Consider the following 18,502-nt stretch of genomic DNA (forward strand, 5'->3'; position numbering starts at 1 on the left):
AACATGGAGGAGAGTTGAATAGAAATCCCAAGTTATGAATTTGCTACGATTTATTAAGAATGTATTGAGTAAATGTAAGAACAAGTTCTGAAGCATAAAATGTTATATTTTTGTGAACACCGTTGTTATGGACAATCTTATTTATTAAAATGCTTTTCTTAACATTAATAGATATTTCAGAAGACAGGGAAATGAAGAGTTTAGAAAGGAACAAGAGGTAATGGATCAGATTAGTGTGCGTGTGTAGGTACAGTAAATTAAAATCATCTCCATCTCATATTTGGAGGAGAAAATGGGGACATAATAGTTGGGAAACGTGTTCTTGTTCATCAGCTCGTGCTGGAGGTAGAGAATAGAGGCAAAGCCTTGTGTAGGGGCTGCAGGAGATTACAGATAGAATGGGCAATGTTTAGCATTGGAGGAAAAAAATCCTGATTCAGATTGAATTGTAGATGAGGTGATTTAGTTGGAATTGGGTCAGAAGACACTGGTTCCTACTGGGAAGGGAAAATTGCTGTAAATCCCTTAGCACAGTTTTCAGAGATTATGGAAGTAATTCATGGTAATGAAGAATGGACAGCTTTCAGAAGCTTCTCAGGAATTCAGGAATTGGTTTGGGGAAAAAAAAGTAGTTCTGTCGAAACATTTGAAATGTGTTCTCTGAAGCAATGCATCTTTGGGTTTGGGTTTGTTTTTATTTTTTGCTTCTAAAACACGAGAAAGTTGGCCTTCTGCAGCCGTGCGTTGTGCTCTTTCTAAATCTTCAGTCCTTCGTATTTGGTATCTTATAACTTCGTCGTGTTTAGCATCTTAGTGTTTCTGTTCTTCAGCACTGCTTTACATCCACAGATACCATCATTTTAAATAACTTTCCATACAAGGTGATACTAGAGTTGTGTAGAAAAGTGAGTAACAATGTGAATGATAAAGATGTACAAAAATGACCAGATGGAAACAGTGGTAACTCTTTAAAAATAAATAAAAGCAAAGACTTAACTATTCTTCAAAGTGACTTCAAGAAGGATAAGAAACCATTAATTTGTTAGACTCTGGGGCTTTTTGCAGGAGGTGGGCAGAGGAAACAACTGAGCGAGGCTCACAAAGGTGCACTCTCTCATTGGAAGAGTCACAAAGCATTTCCTTGCTGTAGAGCAGCGTGGGTTTTGTTCTGCATTCAGAGGCTCTAGCACTTCACACAACACTGCAGATAAAGCCTGTTTGATAAGCTTTGGGTTAGTTGTTCACATAAGGTGTTAGTCTTTTGGCTGGCATCTTGGAAGGACGTGTCAGTGCTGAGGTGCTTGAGAATCTGATGTTGCTGTTAGCAATGGGAGAAGGGTGCAGGTCAGCTGGGTGCTGTTGCATCTGCCACCCCGGGTGACAGACACCCAGTGCTGCAGCTGATGTTGCTGCGTTGTGCCTCCTGTCTGAAGGACAGCTAGTGTGAAGGATTAAATTCCAGCTCTGGTGTTGGCTTCCAGGCTGTGCCAGGTCTTGGTGCCCAGGTGAGCTGAGAGACAGAGCAGTAATTTTACACCCCAGGCATCCTGGCATGAATTGTGATGTGGCTTCCTTGGGGACAAATCAGGTCTGACTGCAGAAGCTCAGTGGGGACTGGCAAATTGCTGAAGGATAGCCAGATACAGAATATAGCTTTTTTCTTCCTCTCTTGTGATTATAGTTTTTTTCTCTTCACATGTGAAAAGTTACTGGAAGACAGTTGCTGCTGGATAAGGCTTCCAAGAAAAACTTTTGAGGCAGCTCTTCAGATTGGCCCTAGAGTGCGTAGTAATTTAGTAATTTCCTTTTTTTTTTTTTTTTTTTTTTTTTTTCCAGAAATGGGCTTACAGAGATTTTAAGTCTGTAAAAAATCACCCTTTAAGTGTTCCTGTTAGTTGGAAGTGACTACTTCATACAGTATTCTGTTGTATTTTTTTCCCTGCTACCACCTCCCCAAATTAAAACAGCCACTTCCAAAATCCTGTTCACAGTCACTTTCTTATCTGCCCCTCTGAAAGCTTAACAAGGAGCTGGCTGTTCATGTTTTAGTAACAGTAGGTTTAATTTAGGTATACTAAATACCATCTAGGACTAGCATTGAATGGATTTTATTTCTTCCTTGGAACATTAGTGACTGAGATGCTGAGTTTACCAAGGGCACTGTCATTGGTGTCGTAATTTACCCCAAAACTTGACATTTATATAATGTGACTTCAAATTAAAGTTCACATTACTTTGGGACCTAACATGACGCATGAAACTCTGTCCCTTTCTGCGGTCCTATGATTTTGTAGATAGGTGCCTGTGTTTGCTGGAAGACTGCGCTGGCATTAATATCAGTAGGGTAGGAATTAAATGAATTGTGCTGTGTGGCCATGCTCGTTGTACAATGCAGAACTTATTTCCCTGAAGTTAACTGTTACTTGTTTCTCACCCTTATAAGCAGAGAAATGAATGATTCCTTTTTTTTTTTTTTTCCTGGTTGCATTGCCTTGATTTTCCTCATTAGCATAGTAAATAAACTTGAGTTGTATCACTTGTTTACACAGGTTTTATGTCATGAGGATTTTTGTTTACAGCTTTTTTTTTTTTTTTTTTTAGTGGACCTCCACACCCACAGAGCTTCCCTTTTACCATCGTTCATTGTTAGGTTAAATCTGAAATTTGAAGCTCTCGTAGGAACAAAAGGACAAGGAGCACTGTTCAAGAACTGGTTTGCTTTTGGAGCAGGACTCCTGGTTAGCTTTCATGCCGATAGTTAATACGATGCCAATAAGGAAACAATTGCTTTTGCTGATAATGGCTCCTTCAAATGTTCGTTTGGAGCTGTTTTAGAGGAGGAGGGAGTATTACTACAGCATATTTCTACCTCTGTTTTTCTGAGGAGCATCTTTTGGAAACAATAATTACCTCCAAGCTATTACTCCAATGTAAGAAAACAAACTCTGCTCCTGTGCCTTATGTGTAAAACTTGCTGACTGTGCAGTTCTTGTTGTTTGTGCCTTGGGTTAATTATTAATATGAAGCATAGTTGTCCCAGGACAGAAACACTGTTTAACCCATGGCATTTCAAGCTCTCTGGAAAAACTGCAGACACTCTGTGAAACCCCTACAGGTGTTTTGTCTATTGATACAGGACTAAGTATATACCTGGATGAATTAAGGCTGCATTTCTCATGCTTAGGTTCCTGCCTTCCAATGTACAATTAATTCTGTTTCTCATTTCTGACTGTTTCTGGTTTGGGTGTGCACTTGGCTTGATCTGGGGTTATTACTTAGACCTTACCCTTTCTGCTCTGCAGACATAATCCATTATATCTTCAAGTTCTTGGGAAACCCGATAGCCAAATATTGAATCAGGATGATGAGGCCAGCCAGCCATTAGGGTATCATTCGTGTTACTGCAACAGCAAGTGTTGTGATACAGTAGCTTTTTCTGCTTTGTTTCTACACCTAATGTATTTTCCCTGGTGTATATATATATTAGGTTCTACACCTAATATATTTTCACATTTATGCTGAATTCCTCATCTTGATCACTGGTGGGTTAGGAGCTCACTCCTGCACACACCCTTATCTTGTGTTCATCACATCTGACTGGACTGTAGCTCGGGAAACTGTTGTAATGTCACAAGTGACTTCATTATGATTAAATGAGGGGAAGAAAATAGAACAAAAGAGCACATTCCTGTTTAAACATGCAACTTCGAAACTGCAACTGTCTCACATACATTGTAGAGCACTTTCTGTTACAGTATGCAGATCTGTCCTGCTAATTAAATAATAGCAATTTCAGGTTATAGACTTTTATTATTTCCTTTATATAGTCTGTATTCAACTGCTATAGTTACAAGGATAGGTGTTTTGGAACTCTTGTAAAGGTTTTGCATGGATTTGTAAACCAACCAAAAACCCCACTGATTAGTACGTATCCTGCTCTCCTTGTCTTTCATATTGACTGAATTACTTGTGTTAAAACAGAATGCTCTAGTTTCCAATTATATCTAGTTTTATTTTCCATGTATTTCTAGCATCTGCATAGTATTCGAGTCTTTGAAGCAGGCTTGTAACCACTTAAATATAAAAATACCGCAAAATTATATGGCACTGGTTTGGCACTGTCACTGATCTAAGTGGGTTTCTGTCTTGTATGGTTACTTACAGTAAGTGTGAATTGAGGGGGAATAAAACAAACTTGTCTGGTAAGTTTAAATCTTAAGTGCCATGTGGTTAAATGAATGAAACTTCTTTGTGAGTAAAGAAGTGGCAGGCAGAGCTGGCTGTGCAGTACTGCTGCTGTTGTCTTCTCTCATCCCAGCTCTAGAAGCTGCTCGCTGAAGGTTCCCAAGTGTTGTCTCTTTACAGATCACCTTCAAAAATGTGTGTGGCCAGGAGCAGCTCCCTCATCCTTGCTTGGAGCCGAGTGGGAGGAGAGCAGGTGATCAGCAGCAATGCAGGGCTGCCACCACTCCCTAGCACTGTGGGGTGTAGGGTGCCGGCTGGGGATCCAGCTCATTAACCCTGCGGGTCTCACCAGCCTTCAGCTGTGGGTCTGGGTCACTCACCCGCCTGCGTGCTAGCGCAGGGTGCTGCTGATGACAGGTTTCTGTTTGCTGGGAATCTTCCCGGAGCTGCTTCTGAGCTGTCGTGGCCTGTCCTAGTGCTGGTCTGACAACAAAGAGCTGCTCGCTGAGCGATGTGAATTCATCAGTGTCATCGTCAGGAGTGCTCCTGCTTCTGTGTGGGGGTGAAATCAAAACTAGGTCTGTAAAAGTTTTTTAACAGGCTTGGCAAATGCATTTCTAATAAAATTTTAAGAGACAAGGCCGAGGGACGCATGTTCCGAGAAAACTGAGTTCAGTCATGGTGCTCCCAGCTTGATAGGTGCCATTGCAAGTGAAGAAGAGTCTGGGAGAGAAAACAAAAACAAAACAAAACAAAAACATTGAAAACACATATAAACCATCTTTTTTTCTCTTCTTGTATTCATTCATTTTTTTGTTACCTGTTTGTTACAGTGACTTATGGCATAGCGTAACCGAAGTGGCTGAAGTATAGGAAGTAGGTAGGGTAAGGCAAGCTGTGGAGACGCAGAAGTAATTTTTTCTTGGGCTATATTGTTATGAATTGCTGAAATCTGACGTTTGCAGCCATTGATAAACTTGGAATTCATTAATACTTTCAAGTAAATTGTCATTTTCATCCCTAACGCTGTCTAACACCGTCCTTTTTTTGGCAAAGCCAAATGAGTAAGCCAGTCCTGAGTAATCCATGAATTATCTTTTCCATTATCTCTCAGGAAATTCTGATTGTTTCTGAGACCTTGCAAGCTACTGATCTCTTACCTGAGGAATGTGTCCACTCCCTCTATTGTATAAGCACGTGGTATAACCATTAATATGAAGCTGTTGTTCAGTTTCTTTCTGGAAAAATAATTAGCAGGATCAAAACAGTATATTTGCTTGTACAAAGCAATTACTTTCTCTGTAGGTAGATGCAGACGAGCATCGTATCTCGAAGAATCATTTTGCGTAATATACAAATGCAACTGATTTTATAGCTGGAATCCCAAACTGATTCTTGAATCATAAATTTTGATTGCAGTGTGAGGACCCATGGTAGTCATGTTGCTGTGTTGTTTCTGAAGAAGCTCTGAAGTAGGATAAATCAAAGAATACTACACTCACATGCAAAGTGTACAGTTATGTTCAGTTAGAAGTCTACCGCTTTAGTCCTGTGAATCCATCAGTTTCAAAGAGATAAGCTGTGCAAATGACTATTTAATTCACAAAATTCACACGTTACTGAACATATCTGTTGCTATTTTAGCAGAGTAACACTGTACTGGGGCACTGTAGCTGTGAGAGGCCAGTTCTTTCTCAATTGCTATTTATAGGCTGGCCTGGAATGCTCACATGATGATCCTGTTTGTAATCTTGGTTATTTATATTGCCAGCGATGCTATGGCAAAGAGTTTCTCACTATTTCCATTCTACAGTTCCATTTCCAAGCAGTATACCTCGTGCCTAACACTGTTTGGCATGGAGATTAAGGATGTGCTTCCTCTACAAATGGAATAAATGCTGCCGTTGTATTTTTGAGAGATTCGTGATCACAATCACTTCTACGTTTCATCATCATGTTGCTACAACAAATATTAAAACACAAAGAGGTTAAAATGAGTTAGAGCGAGTCCAGAGGAGAGCTGTGAGGATGATCAAGGGGCTGGAGCACCTCTCCTGTGAAGACAGGCTGAGGGAGTTGCAATTGTTAAGCCTGGAGAAGAGAAGGCTCTGGGAAGACCTTATAGTGGCCTTCCAGTACCTAAAGGGGGCCTACACTTCCCTCTAATTCTGTAGCACAGTCATTTTAAGTAACTGCCTTTAGGTGAGCAGAAAAAATAGTGAAGCTGGCAGGAAGAGTACCACTTTTGTGAAGAGCAGTAAAATATGTCTAAGCAAAAAGGTGAAAACTATTTTTTCCCCTTTCAACTGCACGATGGAGCTTTTCTCTGTTCTACCTATCCTGTTTTTTTTCCTCCTCTTTTCTAAAATGCTTTTAGTTACTTGTTTTCCACTTCAGGCTATTGATGTTTGTTTGATACATGATGCAAAGCTTCCCTGTTTTCTCTTATAAAATATTCAGGCCTGAATGTTGTGTCCTCTGTTTACTCGCCTTCTGTTCCACCAGTTGAATTTACAACCAAGCAAGGGGTGAAGAAGCAGCTATGTATAATGGAGGATAATTGTGTATGTTAAATCTAGGCTTTACAAACAAATCAACCTGGTCCTTCTGAAGTTTTGCTTAAATTTTGGAAAAAAAAAAATAAAATTGGTAAGGGTTCGGATCATGAGCACCAGTGTTCTGTTCCAAAGAATTTTTGTTCGTTGCCAAGTTAACCCCAGTAACAAATGCTAGGATGGGGGTAGCTGAAGATATCTCCCACCTTCTTCTCTAATCATTCTCTTAAAGCTCCAAAAGCAGCCTCAAAAGTTTATCTGAATTAAAAAAAAATCAAGAAATGCAAGCTTACTAATGATATTCTAAAAATCTCAGTCACTTGAAAGATCTCTTCTCCCAGCAGTTATGAGGAGAATCTCCCACCTGCGATTCAGAGAGCAGTATATTGATACAACATTGACCAGATTGTCTTAGGGCAAGAGTAAATGTGATACCTAAACGATGATTTTCTAATTATGTCCAGGCTTTTACAGTTGCCTTTGTGAAGATTTCTCCCAGCCAGAGATGTGCAGAGCAGCATCTTGGTGCTGTTACCATTCACTCAGCATCATAGCACTGTGACAGGAGCGTTTGTCCATGCAGACTTCAGAGAGACTTATTTCATGCTTGCTCTTTGTGCATCTCTTCTGTGCACAAAGGGAAAGCTCGTCCTCTGAAGTCGCACACACGTGGAACAGGAAAGGTGCTAGCTCCATATCTGCAAAACATGCATGTACAGTGCAGTCACTGTGGTGTTGTGGGTCAAGATTTCAGTGCAGGGGCTGGTGGTGCATTTGTGGCCATCTCTACCTTTGGCTGAAGACGCAAGGACCTCCGCTCAGTAGTGCTCACGCTGCTCCAAGCAGATCCTGTGAGGCAGAAGTTGTTTTTTTATGGGAGGCAGCACAAGGTCCATCAAGTAGAAAAGGCTGCTTATCCCCAAATGCAACCACTTGGTTTATAGTGTTGTAATGGAGATAGAAAAAACGTGTCTGTATAAGATGGAAGCTTTTACGTGTTACATTTACCTTCATTCTCAGTATGTAAATTGGGAGGGCTAGAAAAGCTAAGATGCCTGTAAAATTTTACGTTTCCCTCTGTTGTGAAGACAGCTAACAATAAAGCAAATATTTTCTGTTACTCTTTTAGATGACGATGGAAAAATAATCTTGAGTCTTGATTATTATTTTTTTTCCTTTAGTACTTCCTGAATGCAGTTTTTTGAATGGGTGATGCCATGAATCTGTTTGGAACATACAAAAACAAGTACTGAAGACAGCTTTATGTCCCTACGCTTTGAATTTTGCTGCCCAGACAGATCCTAAAGTAGAAGGATAGCTTTGGTGTGTTTCACATCACAGTACCATCATTTTGGTCTTGGGCCTCTGGATCACCTTTTTTCACATTGATTTGTTTTCAATCCACAACTTCTTATTCTGAAACAAAGGTAAATTGGTAAAACTATTCAGGTAACTGGAGAAAGCTGACCAAGGAGTTCTGCAATTGTTAGCAACAAAGTTTAAAAAAAAATAGTAAAACCAAACAGCACAGAAACACCAGTGTCTATCATAAGTACTGACAGGGTTTTAAAGTCAGGCTTAATATTTAATTTAATAAATGTTTCCTAGTCTTCTTTCAGCAGTTCCTACATGAGTGGTATTAGGTGGATAGTTTAGACAGGTCTTGTGCACAAGAACTTTCTTGTTCCCTTTGGAAGGGACATTCTTTCTGCAAATTTTCTGCAAATCCCATGGGAGATGAGCCATGTGCTCAGTTAAAATCTTATCCCCCACCCCTGCATATCACACATGGAGTCCTGAAGAGATCTGTGCTTGTTCTGGTATTTCTTCTTTTCATCAATGAATGAAAAAGGCTTGAATGCTGGCATCACAATATGTTAATGTCGCTGCACTGCTGCTGTTAGCATATGTGTGGTGGTTTTGCTCTGATGGGTAGCTGAGCTCCACCACAACCACTCTCACTTCTGCTCTTCAAAGGGAAAGAGGGAAAGCATACGATGGAAAGAGCTTGGGGAAAAGGGTTGAGATAAGGACAGGGAGATTGCTCAGCAATTATTATCATGGGCAAAACAGACTCAGCATAGAGAGATTCATGTAATTTGTTGCTTATTACTAACAAACTGGAGAAGTGAGAAACGAAAGCAACCTATGAATGCCTTTCCCCCATCCTTCCACCCAGAACACCTCTCTAGAACAGGGACTGGGGGCTGCAGTTGGTCCTTGCCACTGTCATCTGCTGCTCCCTCTCTGCCCATGAACAGCAGGAGGAATGATTTGCTATCTTTTATCTTATGAGGCTTCGCCTTAATTTAGCAGCAGCTGGGTTCAGAACAAGTGAAAGGATGTGCACATAATTAAAGCGTGCACTTTGTTGCAAGATGCTCTGACTTCTGAAAGTCCATGCAATTAAAAGGTGGTTAGGCAAATTAATGTGGGAGAAAAATCCTGGAAGGCCACTGAGCCCGAAGATAACAACTCCATCTCGCTGCTTATTGCTGCTGAGAGCACCTGTGGTCTGACACGGCCAGGCGGCTGCTTTCTGCCCTGCTCTGGGGGCAGTGAGGTGGCTCAATTGAAGGTTTGGTGACTGCCAGAGGCAGGGTCTCCTCCCTTGTGCCCTGCCAGCAGCCTGTCCGTGAGCTATGGCTTCGTCTCTGTCTCTGCCTTCGTGTTCCCAGCTGCGCTGTTCATGTTCAGCGTGCACCTTCCCTGCAGTCAGACACCCGTTTTCTGGTTCTGCGAACTAAATTGGTGAAACTTTGTTTTCAAAACAGCAAATGGCAAAACAACGCTGTCCCACCAGCACCCCGCATTTATCTGGCAGAGGCACAGCCCAGTGTGACCACCTGCAGCCCAGGACCTGGGAACAAGAGGCTGGAGATGGGCAGAAACTCTTCAACTGGCTTTGCCTCTTGAGCAATTATTCTTAGGGCAGTCGCTGCCGCTGCCTGCTAGGCTGAAGCTTACTCATTGTGCCTCAGACCTGACACAGAGTGTGTGCACTTGAAACCTTACCTGTTTTTCCTCCTCCCGCTTTCCCTGCAGAGATAAAAACTGTTTCACCCATGGCCTAATTAAAGGTAGGCTCTGCTTTCAAAGTTTGCCTTTCTCTGTTTCAGAGATGTTCTCTGAAAGAGTTTGTTGGCCACAGCTGGGCTTTCAGAAATGCAAGTTCCTGTGGTTCATGCCTTGCTCTTTCTGCTCTCCAATACAAACTGAAGCCTGCCGTAGTTCTTCGCTCTGCAACCCACAGCAGACCTAAACACTGACTCCTCCAGAGTACCGCACGGCTGTGACATAGGCTAGGGAGAGTTGGTTTTATTTCTAAGAACATGCATGTTTTCCAAACTCGTTGAATGCAAATGTTATTTCCTAAGCAATTCGGTGTAATTGTAACATCGGAACGATGCCATTCTAAAAGGCATTTGGTAGAACCACTTCTGGAATATTCTCTACATTTCAGGTTTGCTGTCTTTTAGAAATACGGATCCAAAGTGATTTATCAAGTTACTGAGGTGGTTGCAGGACCACAGAACCGATGGAAAGCGAAGAGCTGGGAGGGAAGTGTAGCAGGAGAGCGAGCCTATGTAGGAAGCTAACTTAATTTGAAGCATTCACTTACGGGGTAGAGTTGGCACATGGAGAAATTGAACCTCATTCATTTGTGCAAGATGGGGAATCAGGAAAACCTTCTGCACGGTGGTAGGAGAAATAGCTTTCCGTGAGGCAGAACAACATAACTGGTTTTGAGTTGTTTAGACTCAATCCGGAGACTTAAAGGCTTTGTGGCTTTATTGCCTGTGACAGTCAGACTGTATGTGTTGGAGATCTTTATTTTATATTTATATATCGGCAGATGTGCCCTCCCCTTTAGCTGTAAGACTAGACATAACTCAGTTTTTTGTTTCTCTTAGGAAATGCTATCCATTTCAGTTCTTGGCTCATTCTTTGATTGCACTAATGGCTTGTACACCATAGCGCCGTGACCTCTCTCTGGATTTCCCTAACCTCCAGTGTCTAAGAAGCCTGAGATGGCTTCTTTCTTTTGTGTTATCTCAGAATGTGTCCTGAAACTTCATTCTGGCTGTGCTTGTGAAACTGTGACTTGTGTCCATGCTAACTGTCTGACACTAACATTTCATACATCGAGAACTGCTTCTTATACTTCATCCCGAACTTTACTTCTCACTTACACTCTAGCACTGTTTGTTTTCAAACAAATTGCAATTTTTATAGGACAGAGGCCAGCTCTTCTGTGTATATTGTAAAAAAAAAAAAAAAAAAAAAAAAAAAAAAAAGAAGTGTAGCATAACAAAACAAACACAAATTGTATGCTATGCCCCTCTGCAGAGTTTGACTGGTGCTTCAATTGCTAGCGTTTAGCTGTGCACTGATTTTCTGCCGAGGCACTTGAAAGCTGGCTCTGTATTTCCTTTATTTCACCAACAGTTTCTAGGTAAACCAGCAGAACGTCAGCTTTGTTTCAAACCATTTGTTATATTTCTGACTTGCACTTGCAAACCTGCTTTTATAGCAGTCCTTTGAGTTTGTGCTTTATGCCTTCCATCCCTTACTGAGTTTTATTTCTGCTTGTTGTCTCAGCCTTTCATTTGTGCTGGAGCCATACAGAACTATCACTTTCTTAGTAATGGCCCTGACCTTCTTCTGAGTACTAAAGAAAATAGAGACTAAGTGAAAATCCCTTTATCTGCCAGAGCAAACTAAACATTGCCACAGCGGTTTGAAAGTAGTACTGACCGAGCTTGTTAACTGATAGCCAGTGGGTGAAACCTGGATGCCTGGCGCTGCCTGATAACATCACCTGATGGGGACGACGGATAATACTCTTCACAGCAAACATACTCTTATCTTTTTGCAGATATGAAGAAGTTATGGGCATACAAACCAGACATGAAACCCGACTGAATACTACTGGGCTGCTGCAGATTTTAGATTTGGGCTGTAAACTTCTTTCTCGGAAACACGTGTATTTAAGTTGGTGTCTGGAACACATCGTGTAGAGATTCTTAGAGGTGCTTTTTATTTACTTTAAAAAGTAATGATGTTATTAACACAGGTCTGGGATGACTGTAGGGGTTTAAAGATTCCTAATGACAAGCATTGCAGAGCATCTCTGATACTGATGTTCATGCTCTTCTACATCACTATCTTAAATAACATAACATAACATAAAAAACAGCATTATTCACAGGATGATTAGGGTTAGGAGGGACCTCTGAAGGTCACCTGCTCCAACCCCATGCTCAAGCAGGGCCACCTCGAGCGGGTTGCCCAGGACCATGCCAATTTAAGCATATAAAACCAGGCTTATGCACTGGCATGAATTCAACCATTTAGGATTCAGTAAGATCCAGAAAAAGAATTTGCTTAACACTGAGTACAAATATCAGGGTATTAAGGTCATGCAGTCATAAGATGATGTTTTTATAACCCTGAAAAAGGTTAGACTCGTCATTGCTCCAGGGCTAAATGTTTCCTATTTTGTTGCACACAAGCAGTGTGTGCTTTATTTTTCAATTGAGGAAAGTTGAAGGCTCTTGTGTATTTTTTCACAGGTAACAGGGAGGGAAGCAGTAGTCGTAGTGGTTACACGAAGTCTGGAGTGTGCTTTGCTCTTGTGATTTCTGTCTTATTGTTGCACATGAGCGAGGAGGTGACAGTCATTGCTTTCCAGTGCATATTGTTGTGTGCTTGGAGTAATGCCTGCTTGAGAGGTCTTGCCTCTGATGGAAAGAAGGAAATGTTTGTGGCTCAAGGTAAGGTGACGTTTATAGGAATTGCCACAAATTTCCAGGTCACTGGGGGATTGGGGTTGCTGTTAAATTTTGTCAGTCTCACCTCCTGTGTTGCGTAGGGCATTAGCTTGTGTTCTCTGACAAGGGGTTAAGCTCGGTAAGTAATTTGTGTAGCAGAAGGGCATCTAACCTCTCTCTGAAGCCCTCAGGTGGAAAATCCGTCTTAGCAGTTGCCAGCCTTTCTCTGCTGGAAATTCTCAGAGTCCAGAAATGTGTTCAGGTTGGGCCTTCCTCTGCTAGGTTCGATAACTTCGTGCTTGGTGCCTTCCCTGGGTGAAGCTGTCTCGGCAGCTGTCCTGTTTCTGTTAGCTAATGAACATGGAGCACGTATTGTGAAGATTTCTGTTGGCTTTTGGGTAACTTTTGTGGTTCATTTCATGACACGCTAGGTCCCTAGAGCTAACTAGAATATTCCTGAAAGGAATTTAAAGGAAGCAGTGAATAAAAAATTCACTTGTCTGGGTGCTATACAAAGATAAAGTCTCCTGGCGTTGGTTCTGCAATGTTTTACCCACCACAACAAACTTTTTCCATCCTATGCTACTCTTTCTCTGCATCCACTTTCTGGCAAATGGGAGCTCTTGTTAACATTGTCTGTTAAAGCAAACGGTGTGTGGGGTTGCAGCCTGCTGATGCAGACTTTCTTCTGTAAAATCTTGCTGGTAAAGTGGTGGAAATTGTTGTGCTAGTGTGTAATGTCATCAAAACTGCGGAAAGTTTTAATTTTGCATACAAAATAATGAACGTTTTCTATCTGATTGGTTCGTGTAATATTCACGATACTGAAAAAGCATGCTAGGATGAAATGAAAATAGTAATTTGTGATTTTTGCTGAGTTTCAAAAGGAGTTTTTTTTTTCATACTACAGTGATATTTAAAGAATGCTAACATACATTTGCCCAGCTGTGTGAAAGGATGGAGTGTCATGCCCAATTAGCATCTCTTTTGAAATCTCATTAGTAACATAAATTAGATGAAATGTGAATGCTGATTTTCCCTGGTGTGATTATGGAATGTGACAGCGAAACTTGTGGGTTCTTCCTTCTTGTCCAGGCTGAACAAACGCTCGGGACTGTTGCTCGAGCATCTTCAGGAATGTCTCAGTTACATCCTTCTCCTGTTTGACTCACCTCGCAGCAAGATCAGGGATTTTCTTTTCCGTTTACTGAGGAAAATAAGCTCTCACCCTGTTAATGCCAATGGTTTAATTCTTCTCAGCACATTGTCTTTTCACTAGCTGAGAGATCTTACGGCTTAGTCTTCATCAACCGAGTTGCTAATTGCTGTTCGTATCTTCATAGCAAATTACGGAGCTTGAGTTTTGAGCAGGCTGTTGCTACCAAAGTGGAAGCTAATTTACAATACGCTGCGTTGCTCAGCAAGTTTCCTTCACGTGCCTTTGAAGATGATTTGTCTTGTAATAAGTGCTGGGCGTCGTGATTAATAGCAGTGCGTTTTTCCAAACAGCTCGAGCTGTGCCTGCAGAAGGGCTCTACCTTCAGCACAGCCTGGTGTGCTGCTGGGTCGGGCAGGCAGCGCTTCAGAAGGAGTTTCTGCGGAGCGGTAACATTGAAAGGGAACGTTTTCCATTGATGGTGGAGAGTTAAGAGGCCATTAATTGCTGGGAGTAGCTACCCCAGGCGGCTGGTTGGTTGGGTTTGATGGTCTCATAGAGTTTGTGCATGGAGTCGAAATGCCAGTTATTGCACGGGGTGTTTTTCTCCTCGCGAGCGCTAGAAATAGAGGCAACCAAATAAGAATAATGGGTGCCTAATAAATGCCCCAGTAATTTTATTAATGCTGCTAGAATGTATTTCCACATACTTCACAGAAACATAGTGTGTTTGCCCAGACAAGTTTCATTACATTCAGCATCAGTCATTACACACTGGTCTGAAAGCTGATAGCTCTCGGGTTCTGAGAGTGGATTTTATTCCTCTCCCTCTTTTACTCATCCCACCAAGTCTGATTAGTTAGTAAAAATCTCCTGATTTGGGTTCTTTTCCATTCAGTTTTGTTGAAAAGGGGAGAAAAATAACCAAATTTAGAGAATCAGTTGTTGGAGCAACTATCATTGATAGGAATCATTGCATCTTGCTTTGCATTTTGGTACGAGGCTACTTTGATGTTACTAAGAACACACCCGTGATTGGTTATATTGTAGTAGGTAGGAGGTTTTTATGAGAATAAATAGTCTTGGATAAGCTTTGATTAGGATTTAAGACTTGTGGAAAAAGATTATTTAACACGATAAATTCTGGATAGAGGGCTCAGCAGTCAGGTTTGAGTTTGAGCTCTTTCACTGCAGAGTAGAACAATAATTTTACTGAGTCAGTTTTTTCTTTTTCAGTAAAACTGAGTAAATTAACTGAAATGGGATAATATTTTAATTATTTTAATTCAAAAAAGTTTGTTTTATGTTGGAGAGCAGGAGAGTGGACAGAGAATTTTCCTTAGTGAACCCTCTACCAAAGTGGTTGATCAATCTTTCTGCATATATTTGGGTCCTGGCTGTTCTCTGCAGCCAATTCCTTTTTGCAATGTGACGTGCTGTTGCATGTAGGACAGGTATCGGCCCTTTTTCAGGCTGTCAATAGAAGCTGTTTTCACTTTACCATCGAGTCTTTTATGTAAAGATTAGTACTTGAACTTCACATCAACAAATCACTGGCAGTGGAATAATAATGCCTTGGGCGGTAAAAATAGTCAGAACTTGTAGTGAAAGGTAAGTTAGGGATGAGAGGTGTTACAACACAGTTGTCACTTTGTTTTCCATTGCCTTTCACTTATTTTAATGACCTTTTGTCAGTTTCATAACCTGTGCTGTCAGAGAGCAACATATTTTTAGAGTATGCATCTCTGTTTTTGTGGTGTTTCTGATTATGATCAGCGAATATCTTATTAGGCAGGCACTCGGTCAAATTGCTTTACTTGTTAAAGTGTTTTTATTTTGCTGTTCTTCAAAGCATTATTTTGTCTATAGAACAGACCTTTTCTGGGTAGGAGGAATAAACAGGTACATGCACGGTATGTGTTCCTCACCTTATGCAAGAATATAAAACTAGTTACTTGCACATGTATGTGTTCCTACAGTATGTACAGTAACTGTTCTGGGAACCCTCGTGTTGAATCGTGATGCTGGCTTTGTCCTTAGCCAGCTCTACAAGAGGTGCCCCAGCCAAGTGCAAAGGTGGGGCCCTGTTCCCTTTCAGGGCATTGCCCTGTTTCCTTTGATCCTCTCCTGCTTTTAGAGAACGGAAGGAGGAAATGTGCAAGTAAATCTCCTTTTTCTGCCTTTTTTAAAAGGAAAATGATGTACTGCCTGTGGTTTGCTGTACGTGATCATCGAAGATGTTACAGTGGCAGCCTGCAATCCTTTTGCAGATACAAGCTCTTATTAAGAAGTAGTGTCCATTTATAATAAATGGGCATGCTTTTTAATGTGCTTGGTACCAGGCCTGCAATTAACAGCCTGCAGTGATAAACCATGCCAGTGAAGGGTCCTAGAGCTGCATGATCTTCCTGTGAAGGGTAAGAGAAACCTGATGGATGAAAAACGCTGACAGCCTTTTCTACCTGGGCAAAGAGGGCAGTTACTTTGATCAAATAAAGCAAAGGGCATTTGTTATGGAGATCCTACTACTGGTTCGTTCCCCTGCACTCTGCCTCTGAATCATGCAGGAGCACACAGGTGACGGAATATTCTTGGTCTGCATTATTGGCAGTCGGATTTAAGAAGAAGAAAAAAGAAACACAAATGACCACCAGAAATCTCAGAAAATGGTATTCTATTTGCTTTGATCAGATTGTCTTTAGCTTCCAGAGAGGCTGGAGAGGTGCTGAGAGAAAAGATAAGGCTGAAATCGAGGAGGGTAGAAGTGCAAAGCTCCATCCTTGCATGCACATAAAAGCATAACAAGTTTGATAACCTGTTCTGACTTGATGTAGCTGGGAACAGGCAGGCTGTAGGCTCGTAAAAAAGAGCCCATTCATTTCCTGGGACTGCAGAATTCTCAGCAGAATAAACTGCATGTGGGGAGTATGGAGAGGGGAAGTTGTGGAGACTGCGGCTATCAAATGCTGCTAGGGAGGGCTCAGAAAAAAATCTAGAAACATTTTCTTTGTCCATCAAGATGATCTTTTCACCTTGCCAATCTTTATACTTACAGAAGGAAGAAAGGAGACTGTTTTTTTCAACTCATTGTGTAAAAAGCTGAAGGTTTTTCTCCCCCTTTTCTAGCATATTGGTAGTTGCTTGTAATAATTCTGACCAGTTATCCCGAAGAGTACCTTGATGACTATATAGCTACTACATGTAAACACTTAATTATATATTTGGGGAAACAGTGAGTGCTGTGAATGTGCTGTGCTTGCACATGTGACGAGACAAAAAGGTATTTCAGAGTCAGTGCCTTGGATGATGATTTTTGGCGGAGTCAGCGTAGCAGAGCAAGCTGCAAAGCCACGTGGTGGGTTTGTCAGCTACTGTGGATACGACATGTGGTTACTTAACGTAGTTGGTCATTACTGCTTCGTCTTCATTACCTAATAGTGAGAAAGGAAAAGAATCCACAGAATACTTTCCAAAAAATGAAGTAATTTTAGCACGATCATGACCTACTTGGCTTCTTAGCATGGTTGAATTGGAGGTGCACTGGGCTGTGTGGGTGTCATTCCAAGGAATCTAAGACCTGTTTTGCAAAGATGCCTCGCTCCCCTGTCTCCTTCCACGTGGAATTCCTGGTTTGATGCCTATGGGGTCATTTTCAAAGGTACCTCACCCCTACTGAAGATGCTCTCAAGGGGTGGTGGTGAAATCACGTTGTATGGATTGGGGAGGGAGGGGGGCATTCACCAGTTCTTTAAAGTTTTTGGTGTATGAAATGAAGCTTTCTAGAAATTGTTTTTCTCCATCTGGATAAAAATTTGAGGTAGCTACACATTTGAGATCTTGGCATGTGTTTGTCAAGCAGGAGAGGAGAGGCCTGGTACCAGTGCAAAAGACAAAGCCTGAGCAGATTTCTAGGAGCAGACCTCAGCACACCGACTCCTCAGCATAGTTAGAAAATCCACCTGGTGATACTTTACTTACAGCCACGATGGCTTAAGGACAAAGAAGGAAGTTTAATAGCACAGTGGGCTTTGAGGTCATTGAAATTGACTCTTCCTCCGTCTGCGAGAATTTTTCAGGCTCTAGATGGTGATGCCTTTGGTTTCAAGTTCTTGGCATGTCAGAGCAGACAGTCTTCTGTCTGACTGTACATATTGCTCTTTGTCATTTTAAGCAACAATCTGTTACTGTTCAGGCACATTGCAAGGTTAGGCAGCTGTGGTGTTTCCTGGCTGCTCAGCTTCCAGGAGGTTTTGTTGCCACTCAGAAGGTACTCCTGCATGCTGCCATTGGCACCGTGGGTGATTAGACCCTGATGATGAAACATGCAACAAGGCTGGGAAGTCAAAATGTGAATTGCTGTGGCTCTGGGATCTGCTGTCCCGTCCCCCTCACGCTCTAACACTGAATCACCAGATCTGCATGGTCAGCGTCTGATAAAAAATGCGACAAATTCAGTTGTTTATGAAGCTGAAAGGTTCTGGCCTCTGGGACAGGGAAGAAACCATGGAGCACATCTGAAAAAAATAAAACAAAACCACCTGATGTGGAAAATTGAGGCTAATGCAGGTTTTATAGGACATCTTTAAGCTGCTACAGATGTGATTTCAGTAAAACTGTAAACAGTGCTTTTCTTTTTCTTTCTAGTCTGAGTCCTTTGACTGAAGAAAGGATTTCAGTATCTCCGTCTGAATCGTTGCCAAGACAAGGGTTACAGGGACTCGGTTAGCTGGAATTTCCAAATAGCTTAAAAAAAAAAAAAAAAAAAAAAAAAGATATCCCGTAAAGCAAGATAACCCATTTGTTCCAGAGGCCCTTGCTTGTGCTGCTGCTGG

At 41.5% G+C, this 18,502-nt stretch overlaps 1 protein-coding gene across 9 annotated transcripts in view; it reads left to right on the plus strand.

The window, feature by feature from the left end:
• The window catches only part of KIF13A (kinesin family member 13A), a 115,252-nt gene that overhangs the window by 20,906 nt on the left and 75,844 nt on the right, over nt 1-18,502 (plus strand). The window lies entirely within an intron of this gene.

This window comes from Aythya marila (genome assembly GCF_965140915.1).
Source record: "Aythya marila genome assembly, chromosome: 2".
In the NCBI taxonomy this organism is placed as follows: domain Eukaryota; kingdom Metazoa; phylum Chordata; class Aves; order Anseriformes; family Anatidae; genus Aythya; species Aythya marila.